The 16756-nt window shown below is 40.0% G+C and overlaps 1 long non-coding RNA gene across 2 annotated transcripts in view; it reads right to left on the bottom strand.

The window, feature by feature from the left end:
* The window catches only part of LOC113255614 (uncharacterized), a 62154-nt gene that overhangs the window by 10180 nt on the left and 35218 nt on the right, over positions 1 to 16756 (bottom strand). The window contains exon 5 of one of the 2 annotated variants that reach the window (XR_007187937.2): positions 12975 to 16302. The exons of the other annotated variant lie outside the window; for it this stretch is intronic. This is a non-coding gene — a long non-coding RNA (uncharacterized LOC113255614). Of the gene's footprint in view, positions 1 to 12974; positions 16303 to 16756 lie in introns of those variants that run through there. 2 annotated transcript variants of the gene reach the window in all.

The following is a 16756-nucleotide window of genomic DNA, read 5'->3' as shown; positions in this document are numbered from 1 at the left end:
CCTTTTCAGTGGGTTGTCTTTTAGTTGTGTTGGTTTTTTCTTTTGCTGTGCAGAAGCTTTTTATTTTGATGTGGTATACATATACAATGGAATAGTACTCAGCCATAAAACGAATGAAATCTTGCCATTTGCAATAACATGGATGGATCTAGAGAGTATAATATTAAGTGAAATAAGCCAGTCAGAAAAAGACAAATACCATATGATTTCACTCATACATACAATTTAAGAAACAAAACAAATGAGCAAAGGAACAAAAGAGGGAGAGACAAATAAAAAAACAGACTCTTAACTCTAGAGAACAAACAGCTGGTTACTAGAAAGGAGGTCGGTGGCGGGATAGGTGAAATAAGTGACGGGGACCAAGACACACTCATCTTGACGAGCACTGAGGAATATATGGAAGTGTTGAATCGCTATATGATATGCCCGAAACTAATACAACTCTGTATGTTAACTGCACCGAAATTAAAACAAAAAAATAAGTTGTGGGGTAAATAAATAAATAAACAAATAAAATGATAGCTTCCAGAATTTCCTCTCATTCTATATTATCTACAGTTGCTTAAGCAGGACCTTGAAAGATCAGATCCGTTATCGGTCGTCTTCCTCCTCCTCATAGATCATATGCTTGGAGAACACTTAATTGCAGCAGGCCAGAATGACGAAATTAAGTCCTCTCACAGTTGGAACAAAGACAAATTGGATGTGGCATGCCCTAGGCCGAGAGGGGCAAAGGGAGAGCTGACATTTTATATGTTATAAATACTGCTTACTGGTAATTCACCAAATTGTTTCTAGATCTGGGAGTAAGGGCAAAGGTTCTTGTTCTGATTTATCATCTATGTCCTGATGAGTTGAATCAACATCCAGGAGCAGTTTGGGAGGGCAAAGATTCCGGCAGGTTGCCACACCAGAGGCCCAACAATCACTGCTCATTATCAGAACCAAGGGATCAGTCCAGCTTTGAAAGAGGCCCTGGGGAAGACAGGCAAAAAAGCGTCCATGAGGAAGAGCAGTCTGTTCTATCACAGACAGTAAGCATTTCAAGGAGATTTAGGAGAGGTGAGGATAGTGGTGCTTTCATCAAAACCCAAAATCTGGGGTAAGGTTGATCCCCTGTTCAGCCTTAGATCTTCCTTGCTGCTCTATCTTGGAGCTTCTTCAAAACCTGGGGTACACTCCAGGTGGGAATGGGGTGATTCCAACTCTTCAGGGAAAGAGCTCTACTCTGGCCAAGGAAGAGACCCTGACGACTGTCCCGCCACAGGTACAGTGAAACATCCTTCTGCCCTGAGCCCTGCACCTTAGTCGGCCCACAAAAGCCTGTGTCCCAGACACAACTAGCAGGTGATTTCATGCCTACAGAAGACTTTTCTATAGAATTACCAGAGGACAATTCTCTGCATTGCAGCAAGGCCTTCTAGCAGAGTGGAGGGAAGGAGGGGAACATTTATTGACCAGGAACTATGTGCCAGGTCTTTTCCATACACTAACTCGTTTTATCCCTACAACGATCTCATGAAGTAGATCATTTTATCCCCATTTTTCAGACAAGAAAACAAAGCAGAGAAAGTTAGGTTAGTTACTCAAAATCACACAGCTTGCAGTTGGCAGAGCCAGAATATGAACTCTGTTCTGGCTGCAAAGTCTCTGCTCTCCTCACTGCAGTGCTGTCACAGCAGAAGGGGCCCAATGGGCTCACCATCTGTCTCTGAGCAAAGGTCACTTCAGGCCTTCCTGTGTGAGCTGTTGCCCCTAGATCAATGGAGATCACATGTGGACATCACCTGTGCCATCTCTGTTGGCCTGCAAACATACATCCTAATTATGCTGTCCTGAGGGAGAATCAGTATACACTTGTCCCACCACCAAGCAAGGGGACGGAGGTCAGAGGACAACTGAGCCGGGAGTTTTTCTCATGGATGATCCTTACTTATTCTATCTATTCCTCTTTCTCCTTCCAGACCTCCTTCTTCCATGTTACCCCCCACACACACCAATTAAACAGAAAGCCATCATTTTTTTTTGTTGTTGTTATCTCTTACATGAGAAAAAAAAAGGCTGAGGTGAACGTTTTATTGCAAAGGAGAACAAATAGCATTTGCTGCAATCTGCTTATTCCAGCATAATCCTCTAAGTGCTCTTTTATTTGCCCTAAACAAGCTTGATATACAACACAGCCATAACCATCAATGATATTTCAGCCAGTTAATCATTCATTAGGCTATCTAAGTCAGAACAGTCTTCTCTGAAGTTTGTATTCCCATTTTCAAGTTAGGAAATAACTTGAAAGAGGTTCTTTCAAGTTATTTCAGAAATAGACTCTTTCAGAAACAGACTCCTTTCTTCTTGGAATATATCTTTTTTTTTTTGGAACATATAATTTATTATTCCCCAGTAGGGATTGTAATTATGATAGAATAGTGAGGTATTAACTGATATTTCCCTTTGTATTTACCGGCTACAATTACATCCTTCTTTTTACAAGCTATTTGCCAGGACAATTCCACGTCAGAATCCATTCCTCCATACCAGGGCAGGGTTCCTGGGCAGCTAGACTAACTCAGGCTGCTACTTGCCAGGCAGAGCAAACCATCTCGAATGGAACAGGAGAGCATTTGTAGACGGCTCAGGGTGTTCTGTCATGGCCTGGACCTAGGAAGGAACACTTACTCTCATCTGTGTGAGCTGATTTTACTCTGGGCATTCGGTCATCCAATCTAACTTAGGAAGTTTGCCTAAGGAATGGCTGTGTGCACACACTGCTAGAGCAGGGCACAGCCTCCAGGATGTAGGACACTCAGAAATGACCAGCATATGGTGCTCTAGCTTCAACACGCAGCATCCAGGGGTCTGAGAAATAAAGAGTAAAAGGAAAAGCTGCCCTGTTGCGACCACTTCCCACCCCAGCTCTGGCCTCTATGAGTTAGGAAATCCTATTTCCCAAGAGGCCAATAGACAAGGAAAGAAGTCACCATCCTGGCAGGAATAATTAATGACAGAGTATCAGAAGATAGGGTTGGTCTTACACTGTGGGAGCAGGAAAAAATCAGTTTGGTACCCAAATGATCCACTGGAGTGTCTTTTAGTATTTCTTTGCCAAATTTTAGAAGAAAATGGATTAAGTACAGTGTGAGCCAGAGTCCCAGGCTCCTCAGGGAAAGGCCCTAAGGCAAGGCAATTCTAGAATGGGAAACAGAAGAGAGAGATTATAAACTCAGTTGTTACCCCAAGTATAGCTGCCTTCCTGGGGCTAATAGCTCATCCCACTAATCTACTTTTCCCCAGAAAAAAGAGACCAATCAGAATCCCAGAGGAACTGTTCCCAGATGAAGTAAACTTATATTAAGCGAGTTGATCCAGGCAGTGCAAGAGGTAGATTTTAGTGGTTGCTGTGGTGTACTGACAAGATTCACCTCTCACCGTAGCCACCTTCACACCAAGCCCTACACATGCCACACCAAAGCACAAAGGCTGCACTGTCCAAGCTGTCGGGACTGTTGGCTGCTGACAGTGTCAGCTCACAGCTGGGCCAAGGGAGCTACCTGGCTCAGGGTTACGCCTTCTCTCCAGGGGCACCCTGTGTCCTGTCCCTGGGCAATGAGGGTTCAGAGCAAAGACCCAACCCCCTTGTCTGAGTGAGGTACAACTCTGCAGGGCTCTTCCAGTTCGACTTCCTCAGAGGACTGGTTAAGGACTTGGTTGCTACGGCGGAGCAGACCAGCTAATCCCCACGGCCTAGTCCTGCTGCCTCCACTCACTCACAGGGGTTTTCCCAGGCGCGCTCCTCAGTGAGCTGCACTGAACCATCTGTCTTCAAGTCTGTCTTTCAGGGAACCCAACCTAAAATAAATGTGAATAGTGGCAATTCCTAAATGAAGGGATTAATTGAAGTTTCTTTTTTTTTTTTTTTTAAAGAATTTATTTATTTATTCGACAGAGATAGAGACAGCCAGCGAGAGAGGGAACACAAGCAGGGGGAGTGGGAGAGGAAGAAGCAGGCTCACAGCAGAAGAGCCTGATGTGGGGCTCGATCCCAGATCGCCGGGATCACGCCCTGAGCCGAAGGCAGACGCTTAACCGCTGTGCCACCCAGGCGCCCCTAATTGAAGTTTCTTGTCTCCTTTTTTGCTTATCTGCATTTTCTGATTTTCCACAATAAACATAAATTACTTCTGTAGTAAGAGCTGTATATGCATACATACACACTTAATATATATAAAATTTCTTAGAGTCATTAAGTTCAGAGGAAAAACAGACATTTAGGTGTGACCTACAACATATAAAATGAAGAAGACACATTTGGAGGAAAGAACATTTCATTTCATTCTTATTTAAATTAGCATTTTTCAAAGTTATTAGTGAGTTTGATTAAATATTTCATGTTTAATGACCAAGAAAATAAAATGAAGAGGAGACAAAACCAAAACAGATAGATTATATATATCAGTGAAAAAAGTTTGGTAACAGACAAAAGAAAAACATCTAGAAATAATTGATTGAAACTGACTCAAAAAATATAAAATATGTATAATATTCGTAATAGTAAAAAATTATAGTATTATATATAATATACATATTACATGATATGTATTATATATACTATATTACACTATATCCTTATATATATTATTATAATTAAAGGAATTAAATTGCTCTTTTAAAACTTTTCCCATAAAGAAGAAAAAAGGATCTGTCAGGCTCAGATTTACAAAATGAGTTCTATCAAATTTTTAAAGGAAAAATAATTATTGATGAAGACATGACCTAAGGCACTCTTATATACACTGTTTAGGGAGGGTACATTGATACACCACTTTGAAAAGTTATTTGGTATTATTTTTCTCCCTATTTTTTAAATCTGTCTTAAGGGTTTTTCTAAATCCAAGTTTTATATGCACATTTTGTCCTCCAGCAGCTTCTCAGAAAAGATGTTAATGAGATAAATTTTTTGAGACATGTCTAACCGGAAAACATCTGTAGTCTATCGTAATACTCAGTTGATAGCTTGGATAGAATTCTAGATTAGAAAAATAAGCAACAATTTCCTTTATATTTTGAAGGCAATGCTCCTTGATCATCTTACTTCCAGTATGCTGTTGAGAAATTTAAACCCATAATGATTATGATGTGTACGTCACCTGTCCTTGACACCTCACCCTGCCCCCCAGAATCACAGAAATTTCTAAAATTATTTCTTTTCCCCCACATATATGAAATTTCACTTTGTGACTGAGTGTGGTCCTATTTTCACCCATTGTACTAAGCACTTGGTGGTCCCATTCAATGTGAAAAATATCACCTTTCAGTTTGGGGAATTTTCTTGTGACTTACATGCTGCATGGCTTCCTGCCTTCCGTTCTTCACATTCTGAATTTCTATTTCTCAAATGTTATGACTCCTGGACTGTTCCTCTAATTTCCTTTTCTTTCTCTTCTTAATATATTTTCTGGGATGTTTCTTTATCACCCAACTCTTTTATTAAGTATTTCATTTCTTCCATCATATTTTTAGTTTCTAAGAGCGGTTTCTGGTTCTCTGTTCAATTCTCATGGCATCCTATTTTTGTTCCAAAGAAATATATCCTTTTACATTTCTGAAACTATTAATGATAGTTACACTCCAACTTTTATTTTTGAGGTTTTATTCTTTCCACATAGGTCTAAAAGAATTTCATCCATTTGTTTTGCTCTCCTTCTTTCATATTAGAGATTTCTTTTCTCAAATGTCTCCTTAATTAAATGTTCATTTTTCAAGGTCTGTGACTAAAGGCCCGGTGAGCTTGTCAACTGTGAACTTCCCTCTGGGTGATCTAGGCGGGCCATTTTTTGGGGAAAGTGCAATGACATTTTCTTCAGGTCTTTCTCCATGGGCTGGTCAGATACTCCAGAGAAGACTCTTCTAAAATTTTGTAGATAGAGAGTAAAGGTCTGGCTGCCAGTGTCCTAAAAAGTGAATAGGGTGGATCTCTCCATATTTAGTAGGCACACATTCAATTAATCTTCCTGTTTCTTCACAGTATTTGTGTCTTCAGCTGTGTCTATTTTTCCTCAGTCAGTTCTGTGTTAGCTTCTCTGGAGAATAATTTGCTGGCTGTGAGGGACAATTGCTCATGGAAGAAGAGAAGGCGATTGAGAATTTAACTGCTTCTTTAAACACTTTCAATCAATTCACTATATTTCAGCTAGCTCCTTTAATCCCATCTTCCAGAGGCACCAATTAGGGGGCCTTTGGAAGATTCCGCAGCATAAATTAAGTTGGTTCTCTGATTCCTTCCCATCATCCCTTACCCTGACTTAGGTTTGGCTTTCTCAGTTCTACCAAGCAATTTACCATTCATCCATCTACTTTTCAGACTTAAACATTTTATTGATATTGTCTCATCTTCTCTTTTCTCCATATCTGTGGATTTTTTGCCTTTTTAAAAGCGTTAGATTCTTAAAGGAAACAAAATTAGACAAATGTATTAGAACTACTGTCTTTACTAGGAAATGTGACTTAAAAAAAATGAAGATGTACAGAGTCTATTACTCAGTAATTTCACTTCTAGGTAAACTCTTGACATGTGTAACAGGAGCAGTGCGCAGAAATATTCATAGCTTTATTGACATAGCAACAAAAAGTTAAGTCATGGATGAGTCTTAGAAACATAATGGTTAGTTCTTTAAAAATCATAGAAGGATGTATACAGCATGAAATAAATTTGTTCAGTTCAAAATAAAAAATCCTAAAAATGTATTGCCAGTTACTAATATCTTTAATATATCTAATAAACCATTAAAAAGGCAAAGCAATGATAAACATAAAATATCAAAGCAGTAATTACGCTTGGTTGGAGAGAAACAGAGTTAAAATTGCGGACAAAAATAAGGAGCTGCAAGAGTACTGCCAATCATTAGAGTCCCTAGAAGCAAACACTGATGTGAGAATTTGAGTATAAGTAGGAAGTTATCCCTGCAGATACTAGTAAGGGAGGGGAGAAGTCAAATGGGAAGGGAAGGAAAAGAAAGGAAGTCTACACAGGGTAAATTACAAGCAGATTATTACCGTGAGCAACCGAGGCTCAAAATCAATGGGGACCTCTTTTTTTTTTTTTTTTAAAGATTTTATTTATTTATTTGACAGAGATAGAGACAGCCAGCGAGAGAGGGAACACAAGCAGGGGGAGTGCGAGAGGAAGAAGCAGGCTCATAGCGGAAGAGCCCGATGTGGGGCTCGATCCCATAATGCCGGGATGACGCCCTGAGCCGAAGGCAGACGCTTAACGACTGAGCCACCCAGGCGCCCCTCAATGGGGACCTCTTGAACACCGTAGAGAATAGTGTCAAAGTCATCCTACCTGAGGGACAAAGAAATTTAGATATCTATCTACCAGCTCCTGCCCATTATTACATGAGGGTTGCTCCTGATGGCTTCATTCCCTGGCACATCCCGCATGCCCTGCTTGCAGGGGCTCAGCATGGTTCTTGACCAGAGGAAAGCCTGCAGGCAAAGCATCTCAGATGCTTAAGGCAGAGAGCCCTTAGTGCTTTTGGGAATAGTGAGCACTAAGGAGGTAAACCTCCTACAGCACTATTCTACTTTTTAAACTAGGGGTGGCTAGGGACGTCTGGGTGGCTCAGTCGGTTAAGTGTCTACCTTCGGCTCAGGCTATGATCCCAGGGTCCTGGGATGGAGCCCCGCATCCGCATCCAGCTCCCTGCTCAGTGGGGAGCCTGCTTCTCCCTCTGCCTGCAGCTCCCCTGCTTGTGCGTGCACTCTTTCTCTCTGATAAATAAATAAAATATTTAAAAAAATAAAAATAAAAAATAAACTAGGAAAGGCTAAAATGGGATTTGCTTATCCTTTGTACTATGTATGTGGGATGTATTCTTTCATATCTATGCTATGTTAATTAAGAATATTAAGTGAACTTGTGGGGCGCCTGGGTGGCACAGCGGTTAAGCGTCTGCCTTCGGTGCAGGGCGTGATCCCGGCGTTATGGGATCGAGCCCCACATCAGGCTCTTCCGCTATGAGCCTGCTTCTTCCTCTCCCACTCCCCCTGCTTGTGTTCCCTCTCTCGCTGGCTGTCTCTATCTCTGTCGAATAAATAAATAAAATCTTTAAAAAAAAAAAAAAAGAATATTAAGTGAACTTGTACATGTTTCTTGAATTCCCATTTTATTCTTTGGAAGATGTTTGTTAGAAATGTGAACTTCATAATATGCTTCAGTTTCACTGACCTTCTGCTCACTTGCAGCAATGGGGCCAGAGAGTCCCTGGTGTCATTGGGCCCTAATTCACTCTCCGAACAAGCTGGCCTCCGCTGCAGGAGGGCTGTTGTAATTCAGTGTAAATATCGTCATGTATAAAACAGCAGGAACTGATTTGCAAGAACTCTTTAGACAGTGTATTTTAGGAAAACAACATGTTGTGAAATTCAATTCAATTTATGTGTCTGTTTTTGTATTATATGGATCATTTTTACATAGCAAGATTTTGGCATTTTGGGGTTTTAGAACTCATATGCCATGGGCTAAGACAACTTTTTGGAACATAATTCAATTTCCGATTATGCTATTCCAAGCAGGAACAGTTCTATAAAATCCTCTTTTCTGTGGCTAGCATATTACAGCTTTGTTTATTGAGCCAGATGCATTTTAGGCTGTGCTTAATGGAGCAGGGGCATTTAACGGACCCAGGGAACAATAGCTGACCCCTGGATGTTACTGGACCGTACGCTGCAGTTGGACTCCAGCGGGGAGCTTACTAATTTGTGCCAGGTTACACAAACAGGCCAAAAGGTGCCTTCATTGATTTTAGAGAATTCTTTCCGACTACTCAAAATCACTGGAGCCAATAGCTCTGTAGGAAGCCAGCTATATAGACAACACATATTATTGACTAAATTACCCCTTTAATACGTCAGCTTAAAAACAAACAAACAAACAAACAAACAAAAAAACCTTTGAAAATAGGTTTCAAAAAAATCTCAGTGCCTACAATGACACATACCTGTATTCTTTGACACAAAGTTTAACTTAATCCACTATGTTAAAACATTTGAAAGCACTCTTGACAAAGGAACTGACAATTTACTAGCTTGAAGGTCCTTAATTTTCCTCTGAACAATACAGGCTCATCATTCTACCTCTGAAGGTGAGTCTCTACTTACACTCACAACAAACTGACGAGAAATTATGGAGCGCACTGTTTCACAAGAGCTCATAAGAACTGACTCTGTAGAGGTGGGGATGTAAGCAGAATAGAGGAGTTAGTAACAGGCATGTTTTAGGGGACATCTTTAATAGGAGACTAAAATGCACTGTGACTCCCTTTAATTTTACACATCAATATGGGTTCAGGGCCCACTTGGTGAGGCAGACCAACTTAGTATTCCCTTTGTAACTGTAAATATTTCCATTTCACAGTCATTCATTTAACCATCTCTTAGAATGGATTAGTCATTAGCTTTTGAAGATGGTCCTTTTTTAAATTAAAAAAAAGTTTTATTTATTTAAATAATCTCTACACCCAACGTGGGGCTTGAACTCATGACCCAAGATCGAGTCGCATGCTCTTCTGACTGAACCAGCCAGGCACCCCAAAGGTTGTCTTTATTCTCCTTCATACACAACCCCAGCAAATGAATGGATGGGTTGATGGGTTGATGGGTAAACAGATGGATGACAGATGGATAACTGTAATTTAAATTGGAAATTTTGACCAATACAACAATACACAAAATACATTTCAAAGGGAACTCTTAAGCCACAGAGCCCAAATTTCAATATAGGTATAAAAGATGATGGCAATTGAGAGAATTTTTTTTTTTTTGAGGACTATTTCTTTGGAAAGATAGATGTGCTGTGGGTGAACAATGAAAAGAATTGTTTGCAATGTACCTCAAGACAGTCAAAGAACTATCTCCTGCACTAAGTCTGTCTTTATTTAAAATTTTGATATCTTGGGGTGCCTGAGTGGCTCAGTTGGGTAAGTGTCTGCCCTCGGGTCAGGTCATGATCCCAGGGTCCTGGATCGAGCCCCTAGATGGGTTCCCTGCTCCGCAGGGAGCCTGCTTCTCCCTCTCCTCCCCCCTTCGCTCCTGCTCTCTCTCTTGCTATCTCTCTCTCAAATAAATAAATAAAATCTTAAAAAAATAAAATTTTGATATCTTGCCCATCATATTTGTTTCCATTAAGATTTATTTTTTTAAATGTTTCACTAAAATATTATTTATCTTCAGTGTGCTGAGTTTTTTGGGATCCCCTTTAGTTTTGCTCTTAAGGCAAGGGCCTCACCCCTCCCAGTCCTGAGTGAGGGTCAGCCCATCACCTGTGCCTGCTAAAGCAGCCTATGACAGCAGGATAGAGGCGGGTGACTAGGAAGGTACTGCACTCTTCTCTCTCATAGTGGTCGAAAGTATGGGAATTCTAGGAACTAGATGAAAACTAATGGTAGGAATATTATCCTGGGGTCATTTAAAAAGGTATCCTGTCCAAGAGGATGGTCTGAGAGGACTGAAGACGACCTAGTAGCTGGCAGGGCAGAAGCTGAGGGGCTCTGAGGATGAGGCACTGCTACGTCTGGAGAGTTAGACTGAGAGCCAGGGCAATAAAAGGGGCCCTCCCTCTCTCTACCTTCCATTCTGCTCCCCAACCCTAGAAGTCAGAAGCAAGAAGGTTTATGGCAGACTCTCCCCCCACGACTGCTGGCTTGCCTACAGCCAGGCCCTGGAATGAAGGTAGAGTGTAGAGAAGTCTCAACTTTGAATAAAGAGTAAAGTATTCTTTAATATGTTAGATAAAACATTCCTAAATACTGAATTAAAACTATGATTTTGATATGAACTTGGCCTTAGGAGGCAAGGTCCTGTTGCAGAACTCCAGGGGCACAATTCCCATTAGAATCTACTGGAGCTAAACTCCAGGAGACTCATTTACAAAGATTATAATGCAAATAGTGCCCCCTGGAGCTGTCTGATTCGAGGCCCTGATAGAACACTTTATTCTTTGAATGGGCGGAAAAAACTAGGGACTGCCTAGTTTTTTAAGCAGGATTGGGGGAAAAAACTTCTCCCAGTGAAAGATTAAGACAAAAATAAACTTGCATTTTAGTTAAACTACATAAACTATGCTCACTCAACCTACCGTTACAGAAGGATAAGTAGAGGAATGAATGGATGAATAAACAAACAGATTGTAAAAGGCCAATTTATTAAGGAGAGTGATTCTACTTAAATTAATCTGTTTCTTTAACAGTGAGATGATTTAAGAAGCAAATGCCTATTGAAAAGGGAACAAACATTCATTGGGGGCAAATTTCAATGTCTGACTGACTGATGTTGTTTAGGGACTTTATCTGTAATTCAAAGGTTGGTCTTCCATATAGATTAACTCACTGAAAAGAGAAGACTGTGCCCTGATGCCCTTGGGAGATAGCACACACATCTGGCACAGCTGGCATCTGCTGTCTCATCTGCTAATCTAGTCTAACAGCCGTCTAGGGCATTCCCACGTCGCTGTGGTTCTCTTTTCTCTGGTCTCACTTTCACCATCTTATTTTCAGTTCTCATTTCTCAGCAAGGTTATAGTAGTATTTAATTTGCCTTTTCTTCCAGATGAGTCCCTCAAATCCCTCATATATTTGGTGCCAAATGAAGCCTTCTAAAATACAAATTTTGATCAAATGAAGATATGTGCATGGGTCTCTATGCACACACCAACTTATAGGAGTATACACATACACATTCCTATGTGTACATATATACACATATGAGTACATAGAAATACGTAAATACATACACACACACACGTGTCTGTATTCAAGCATACTTGAAACTAGATGAATTGGCCATAAACATTACATTAATTACGTACCTTTGGCGGGATTATAAGTCCTTGATTTTTTTTTATGCCTTTTTCTCCTTTCTAAGTTATCTGCATTGACTGCTCCTTAACCTATAATTTTAAAAAAATTTCTTGGGGCACCTGGGTGGCTCAGTCGGTTAAGTATCCGACTCTTGGTTTGGCTCAGATCATGATCTCAGGGTTGTGAGATTGAGCCCACACTGGGCTCTGTGCTGGTTGTGGAGGCTGCTTAAGATTCTCTTTCTCCCTCTCCCTCTGCTCCCAACCGAGATAGATAGATAGATAGATAGATAAATAAATAAATAAATAAGTTTTTAAAATTTCTTAATGATGTAGAGGAATATTTAATGAAATGGAAAAATTTTGATAAGATTCTTAATTTTTAAAGATTTGTAAGATAATATATATAGTATAAGCTCACCTATTTGTGTAACATGCTTATTTTATATAAATGGTGTGTATATAAATATATATAATTATATGTAATATATAATACATGTAATATATAGTTATATATTTCATTATATATATGTATATATGTATATAAATACATATATATAAATGCTACTGACTACTTTGGGAGATAAGACCTTGAGTAATTTTTACTTTCCTTTGTGCTTAGCTGTATTTTCAAAATTTTCTACAGTGACATATACAGTCATGATAGTCTTCCCACTAAGCGTGTTTCTCTGTAGCAAGGATGTAAAGCTATGGTATAGTGATGCCGACTGATGCTTTTCCTAACACTGGTAACATTTCCTTGATTTCTACAGGATTACTTCTGCCATGCCGAAAAAGTAACACTTTGGCAATATTATTCTTTCACTCTGAGATAAAAGTTTGCTTCATTCCATCAAGGAGCCAAAGTCCCTTGTAGTATTCTGCCAACCAGATAGCTTTGGAGCCTATGATCAGCAATTAACTTTCCTTCAGAAAGCCTCAAGATGGAGGCTCCTCAATTAGGTTGCAAAATAGGCAGGGAGTCAAAATATTACAGTGGGTAAGCCCATGACCCTAGTATCAAATTAGAAGGCAGTGGGGTACTGTTCATTATTAAACAACCTGTTTGCTGGTCAAACACCCACATGCTGAACCCAGACTAGGAAACAAATGGCACTTCTAAACAGGCAACAAAGGCTTTAATTAGGATACACAAGCTTACTTTGTACATATTTTGGACCTATTTTGAATTATCTCTGCCCTCAAATCTGAAAATCTCTCAGAAGAAACAAAAGGTTAACAGACACTACAATCAATACAATAAGTGTAAAAGGGTTCTGATGGCAATACTGAAGCACAGGCAAAGAAGATTTAGCCCAGGCCAGCAGGAAGGAGGAAGGGAAGGCAGTTTGTTGGATAGGTGACGCTGAGCTGACTCTGAAAGCCTAAGTGGGTGTTAGGCAGGGAGAGCATGGGGTAAGGGCTGGGATTTACATGCAGAGTTAAGAAGATGGACAAAAATATAGAGATGGGAGAGATCAGAGCACCTTGGATAGGGGAAGAGTAGAGTGGGGTGAATAGGAGAGGTAAGGAATATAGAATTTTATGCTGATGCCAATAAGGAATTATTGAATGCTAATATGCAAAGACATGGTCACATGTGCATTCTATGAAGATAATTCTCCAGACAAAATGGATTCTGAGAGACAGGAGGAGGGGAACACCATTTAGATTATTATAGCAATCTAGGTGAGTGTTGGTGACTACTAGAAAATACAAAGAGGGAATATATTTAAGTGATATAAGGGAGTAAAAGTTGTTTTGTTGATAAAATGGAAAACCAAGAATAAAGGATAGGAAAGATGCTAGAATTATCCCTAGAATGGCAGAATCAATCACTGATACAGGAAATAGAACAGGAGAGAACAGGCTGAGTGAAAAGTTAAGCTGCTTTCTGGTTGTGTAGAGTTTGAGGTGCTGATAAAGCACGCAGGTAGAGAAACCCGGTACGGAATAGGTACCTGGTAGGAGAGAGATCTGAGTTGTAGCTCTGAAGTCTGGAATCACATAGATGAAAACTGAAAACATGGGAAAGAAAAAGATGGCCCAGGTAGACTGCAATGAAAAGAGATCTTAAGGTACAACTTTAAATATAAGGTGTCAAATGAGGAACAATTGCCCATGGGAAGAGCCTAAAAAGGAGTATTCAGAGAAGTAAGTTGAATGTCAAGAAAGAATCAAGTCAGGAAAAGAAAAGGAGAAATTTCAAAGGGGAGAAGAGTCAATGCTCTGGAATGCTTCAGTGACATAAAATAAAGGCCAAGATGTGTGCATAGTGTTTGGCAACAAAAAATTCATCTATGACCTCAGCGAGTAGTTTCAGCGGACTGGTGAATATGAAAGCTGGTATTGTAGTAGACTGAGGCACTAATAGAAGAGAAGAATGCAGAGACAAGTATAAGATTATTGTCTCAGGAAGCCTGGCTCTAAAGGGAAGGAGAAAGACTGAATAGTTTCTAGAAACATCAAAAGAATCCAGAGAGTCTTTTCATTTCTTAAAATGGGAAAGACTTGACCATCTTGATATGAAGGAGAAAAGATCCCACCTCAGCTTAATAAATAAAAGAGAAAGAGAGGTGCAAGTATGAAGATGCAGGGGGGAAAAGTCTTCGCAGGTGCCTCAGTTATAATTTTTTTTTTTTAAAGATTTTATTTATTTGACAGAGACAGAGACAGCCAGCGAGAGAGGGAACACAAGCAGGGGGAGTGGGAGAGGAAGAAGCAGGCTCATAGCGGAGGAGCCTGATGTGGGGCTCGATCCCATAACGCCGGGATCACGCCCTGAGCCAAAGGCAGTCGCCCAACCGCTGTGCCACCCAGGCGCCCCCTCAGTTATAATTTTAAGCCTTGCTTCCTCTTGACTGAAACTGTATGTATTCATTCTTCTTCTATACTTTAGCATAGTGCCTAGGTCACAGTAGGAATTCTAATTTTTGTTGAGTAAATAAGTGGGTAAAAGAATTTATAGGAGTAAAGAAAGTGATAACAGGTAATGTTGAAAATGAGAAGGCAGAAATTGAAGGGATTATTATTTGATGATTTATTTCCCCTGTGAGTAATGTGTAAGTCATCTGCTGAAGGCAAGGGAAGAAGAGTATAGGAAAATGATTAAATCCAACACCAAAAAAACAAATAACCCAATTAAAATGGACAGAGGACCTGAAGAGACATTTTTCTAAAGAAGAAGATGGCCAACAGACACATGAAAAGATGTTCAACATCCCTAATCATCATGGAAATGCAAATCAAAACCACAATGAGATATCACCACATACCTGACAGAATGGCGAGTATCAAAAAGACAAGGAATAACAAGTGTTGGTGAGGATATAGAGAAAAAAGAACCCTTGTGCATTGTTGGGGAGAATGTAAATTGGTGCAGCTCTTGTGGAAAATAGTATGAGGGTTCCTCAAAAGTTAAAAATAGAAATGCCATATGAGGGGCACCTGGCTGGCTCAGTTGGTAGAACATGTGACTCTTGACCTTGGGGTTGTGAGTTTGAGACTCACATTGGGTGTAGAGATTACCTTAAAAAAATCTTTTAAAAAAAGAAAGAAATGTTTACTGCAGCATTATTTACAGTAGCCAAGATAGGGAAGCAGCCCAAGTGTCCATCGAATGATAAATGGATAAAGAAGATGTGAGATAGATAGATAGATAGATAGATATAATGGAATATATAGAATGGAAAGCACACATGTGTAATAGCACAGGGGTTTGTGAAGGGGAAATGTGCAAGAGGGTTTTTTTTTATTGGCAATAGGATATTGATTGCAGAATGTAAAGAAACCAGGGGGGTTCCAATGTGGGAGAAAATAAAGGGAACTGACTGATGTTCTCTTCAAGCCACATTTTCTCCTGAGATATGGGAGAAAATAAAGAAGCTGAGAGGATGGAGAGCTGTGGTCAGAAAGTCCCATGTTAAATTTTACAGAAGTAAAACTCTAGAGAACACAAATCACAGCTTACAGCCCTGTATGTAAATGGATAAAGTGTAACAGAAGTAAAGGTTACTAGAGATGAGGAGTTAAAGAACTGTGAGGCCAGAGGGACAAATGACTTATCTACGTGGACTTTGAGGTCACCCAGGATGATGGCAGGACATAGAGGATGATGAAGAGCCAGCTGCCAAGATCTTCAGTGATAGATGGTAGATAGCAATGTCAGATGGGGACAGATGGTAGATAATGATATAATGATAGATGAGGTAAATGACAGATAACTATGATGAAGTAGGCTGGAAGGTGACAGCCAAAAGAAAATGGTCTCAAAAGAAAAGACTTTCTTTAAAAAGGAGGGGGGGCAGAAACATAATGGTTTGGATGGGGCAACGGAGAGCTGAGATAATGCAAACCCGTCTTCCACTATCTGTGGCATGAGAAGCATAGGAGATAAACGACATTCCATCCAAATTGCTTGAGAGAGACTCATCATTTTGGGGATAGACCTAGGTTACAAAGAAGGAGAAGATGAAAGAGTTATAAATCCTTCACTCAAGATCATTCAACTGATACATGTGGATCACATAAATGGCTGTCCTGTTATTAAGGACAATCAGCAAGCCACACTGGCCATTATATGGCAGACGTCCTGCTATACACTGCTATAATTCTACAGTTCAGAAGAAAACCAACCATCCATGGCAGGTGCAAAGTCTAAGACATAATTTAACAGGTCTTACTATTTCTAAAATTTAGAGGATTACAGTTAAAATAGAATGAAGTGGTCTCTGTAGGCAAACACTAGAATTCTTTCTCATTCCCCATTCGCTGCTAGGAATTGGATGGTAATCTTAAAGCTTCCTGTTGCTCCTTGCATTGGTACCTCAAATTCTTCTCTTACAGGGGCCTGATAGAGACCACTAGTTTTCTCTGACATGTAAAAGTTAAACAAGTTGGGAT

This window comes from Ursus arctos, unplaced genomic scaffold, assembly GCF_023065955.2.
Source record: "Ursus arctos isolate Adak ecotype North America unplaced genomic scaffold, UrsArc2.0 scaffold_11, whole genome shotgun sequence".
NCBI lineage: Eukaryota > Metazoa > Chordata > Mammalia > Carnivora > Ursidae > Ursus > Ursus arctos.
This window is presented reverse-complemented; position numbering and strand designations above follow the sequence as displayed.